Here is a 3,935-nt window from a genome sequence, read left to right as displayed (position 1 = left end):
CCTGTTCTCTCGACTTGTGTGTGTGTGTGTGTGTAGACAGAGAGCTTCACAACAGAAGCTATTCTAGCTTAGAACAGCTTGTTTCCCCATCTAGGCCTATGGGTATGACTTAGGACACCAAGCTTCCTGTCACCTAGTCCTGGGGAACAGGCACCACTCAGTGGCCTTGTGAAGTTCCAACTAGTGAGCCACAGAGCTATGAAATTGAAATCAGCACCTAGGGAATTCTCCACTTTCCTTAGAGAACAAACCCTTTTTTCACCCCGTGAGTCAACACCACAGCAGGAGGGCAGCTGATGACAGCTCCTAGTTAGCAGGGGCCACTCTGCCACCTCCCGGAGACAGGCAGCAGGCAGCAGCTCCTGGCCCTGACAGATTAGGGCTGAATCAGGCTAGTGAGATGACTCAGCCCTCTTTCCTTGGGCCTGTTTTTTGGAAAGGCCCGTCAAGATATTCAGATGCACCACAGGCACAGGGCATGACTTATTTCTGGAAACAGCTCTATTTTGCACAACTTTCCCTCCACACGGCCAGCAGTTTTCAAGTGTGAGAGGAACACAGCTGGCATTTGCTGAGCACTAGCAGGTGCAGGTCCCCATCAGTTATCTTAATAATAAATGCAGGGAGGATTTTCTAAACCCATTGTACATATGAGAAAGCTGAGCTCAGAACGTCAGCAGCTTTGCTGAGACCACTTGCAAAGCAGAGATGGGATCCTGTGTGCCTGACACCCAAAGCAGGAGTGTGCCACACAGCTTCACAGCCACTTCCTCAGTGCCCACACTTGCTGTGTTCTACTGAAAAGACTGTCCCAACCCCAGCTTTTTTTTTTTAATTGAGACAGAGCCTCAAGCTGTCCCCCTGGGTAGAGTGCCATGGCATTACAGCTCACAGCAACCTCCGACTCCTGGGCTCAAGCGAGTCTCCTGCCTCTGCCTCCCAAGTAGCTGGGACCACAGGCGCCCGCCACAACGCCCGGCTATTTTTTGGTTGCAGCCGTCATTGTTGTTTTGGGGGTTCGGGGTTGGGGATTCGAACCCGCCACCTTAGGTATACGTGGCTGGCGCCCTAGCCGGTTGAGCTATAGGCGCCAAGCCCCAACCCCAGCTTTGCTGCTGTGCACCTCCCTGGGCTGCTGCTTCCTCTTCTGAAAATGGCATGATGACCTCACCTCCGGGGTGGTGCCAAGACAGCACGAGCACAAGGATTCACAGGGGGCCTGGCAATCAACTGGTTGCTTGAGGAAAGCACCTGGGTTTCTGGAAGGGGCAGGGCAGTTGGGTTTGCCTTCCAGCAACTCGCCCTCCCCTGCGAGGGCCCTCTAGACTTGGCCCCGGGAGGGCTTCCCAGACCTCCGAGAACCTGGTGCAAGGACAGATGACATGCAGGGGGTGTCCAACAGGAAGTGGGTGCTGAGCCAGGAACCTGGCTCCTAGGCTCTCCCAGGGGCAGAAAGAATTACCCCAGGAATTGGTAAGAATGTCTTTTTCTGCAAGTAACTCACAATCAAGCCTCAAGTAAGCTTAGGTCACAGGCACTGTATTATCATCACTTACTACAAGAAGCCCAGAGTTAGGGCAAACTCTAGACATTGGCTTGTGTTCCCCCAGGCTTGACTCCTTTTCCAGAAGATTCCTGCAGACCTCTCCTCATACCTCTGTGGCTAGGATGGTCAGGTGAATGTTTCAAACCTGGCAAGAGAGTTGGGAGAACTGCAGCAGGTTAGCCCAGTGGTTCTTGACTCTGGCTGTATGTTAGAATCACATAACAAGCTTCTAAAAAGAGAGAGGCCAGGGCTCCATCTCCAGAGACGCAGGTCCAGCTGATCTGCAGCAGAACCCGGGCAGGAGGACTTTATGGACAGGTGCATTCAATGGCCAGAAAGAATTCAGGACGAAGTGGATGTTGGTGAGGCAGCTTTATGGCTGAGACACACGCGGCGGGAGAGAGCAGCTCACGTCCTTGTCAAACAAGATGATTCGCTGAACTACTGTGCTTCACCCTCTACCTGGTGCAGGTCGGGGGGCTCTATGACAAAGACACAGCAACTCCTCACCCAGAATCCTGTACCTCCCGCACCTCCTAGAAGGACCTTTTCTTTTTGTTACACCAGTGCAGCCCCCAGAGCAAGACCACCTGCAGGCGATTCTAGGAATGTGGTGTAGGCACCACAGGGCCAAAACAGAGGGGATCTGCCTCGGGCACGTGTCCCTGTCCCCACGCCCACTGGCTTCCAGGTTAGCTGGCATGGGGTTGGGGATGGGGTCACCGACTGGGGTTAGGGATGCCAGGTTAGGTTGGAGCAGTCTCGGGGTCCTGTGGTCGCGGCTGAGTCACACTTAGCTCTGAAAGATCTCTGCTTTTCCACTCAGTCATGTGCCATTTCAGTCAATGACATTTCAGTCAATGACAAAGTACCTGTGCACCTGTGACATAATAAGGGAGCTATCTCCTAGTGACATCATAGTTGCCCCCATGTCTTAGTGCAGTTACTTTTTCATCAATTTAGTGTAACCCAAGTGTGCGGCGATTATAAAGTCTACAGTCGTGCTCAGTAATCCCTAGGCCTTCACATTCACTCACCTCTCACTCACTCACGCAGAGCAACTAACTTCCAGGCCCGCAAGCTCCATTCACAATAAGTGCCCTATTCCAGGGCTACCGCTTTTTAAATCTCTTATGCCATATTTGTATGTTACCATTTCTATATCTAGTTGTGTTTAGATACACAAATACCACTGTGTTATGAGTGCCTACAGTCACTGGGCGTGCAGGGGTGCAGTCCAGGAACAGCAGGCCATACCATACAGCCCGGGTGAGCAGGGGGTGACGCCATCCACTTTGTGATATTCACAGCCATGAAATTTCCTAACATGTTTTTCAGAATGTATCTTTGTTATTGAGCCACACAGGACTGGTGTTGGTAAAGAGGGTAAAGAATAGCTTGTGTGTGGGTGGCGCCTGTGGCTCAGTGGATAGGGCACTGGCCCCATATACTGAGGGTGGCAGGTTCGAGCCCAGCCCTGGCCAAAATGCACCAAAAAAAATGGTTGGACGGTGCTTGCTTCGTCAGCACATATACTAAAATTGGAACGATACGGAGAAGATTAGCATGGCTCCTGCGCAAGGATGACACACAAATTCGTGAAGCGTTCCATATTTTTGTGTCCCATCTTAAAAAAAAAAATGGCTGGACATTGTGGTGGGCGCCTGTGGTCCCAGCTGCTTGGGAGGCTGAGACAGGAGAATTGCCTAAGCCCAGGATTTGGAGGTTGCTGTGAGCTGTGACACCACAGCACTCTACCAAAGTGAGACTCTGTTTCTAAAGAAAAAAAAAAAGAATAGCTTATGCTTTTTAGGTTCCTTTTCAACTGATTTAGAAAATCTTGAAAGAGGCACGAGAGGGCGGCGCCTATGGCTCAGGGAGTAGGGCACCAGCCCCATATGCCGGAGGTGGTGGGTTCAAGCCTGGCCCCAGCCAAAAGAAAAAAAAAAAACTAAAAAAAAAAGAAAGAGGCACGAGAACTTTAAAGTGTCTAAGAGCTTATCTTTGCAATTCATGAATCCCAACTTCACATGCGGAAATATTCTGGGGAACAGTGGTGGAGAGTGGTTGTAATTAACATCAAAATCAGGGTCACATGGAATCTGTACCCCTGCATGCAGTTTTGTTCCACACAGCATGGTGGAAGCTGACATTTGTTTGGGGAGACCCCACGCATCGTGTTGTGTTGAGCTGTCTGGGACATAATACCATGTAATCCCACAGCATCACCGAAGAGAAGGATACTGTTTTCATTCTCATGTTGCAGGTATCACAGAACTTGGCACTGTTCCAAATTTTGCATTCACTTTTTGGTGATTTGGAGGTTGAGAGGCCATGCCATGAAAATTACAAGTTTTTCTTATATTCCACAAAATGTCCACACCCCAAA

At 50.4% G+C, this 3,935-nt stretch overlaps 1 non-coding gene across 1 annotated transcript; it reads left to right on the top strand.

Annotated features, from left to right (window-relative positions):
- The first annotated feature begins 3,057 nt into the window (after positions 1 to 3,057).
- On the top strand, positions 3,058 to 3,164 carry LOC111724801. The gene has a single exon (XR_002773024.1). It is a non-coding gene; the product is annotated as a U6 spliceosomal RNA (small nuclear RNA).
- Positions 3,165 to 3,935: the final 771 nt, after the last annotated feature.

Source organism: Otolemur garnettii, unplaced genomic scaffold (assembly GCF_000181295.1).
Source record: "Otolemur garnettii isolate 467f Iridium unplaced genomic scaffold, OtoGar3 scaffold00026, whole genome shotgun sequence".
NCBI lineage: Eukaryota > Metazoa > Chordata > Mammalia > Primates > Galagidae > Otolemur > Otolemur garnettii.
Note: the sequence above shows the minus strand (reverse complement) of the source record. Positions and strands in the feature narration are given on the sequence as shown.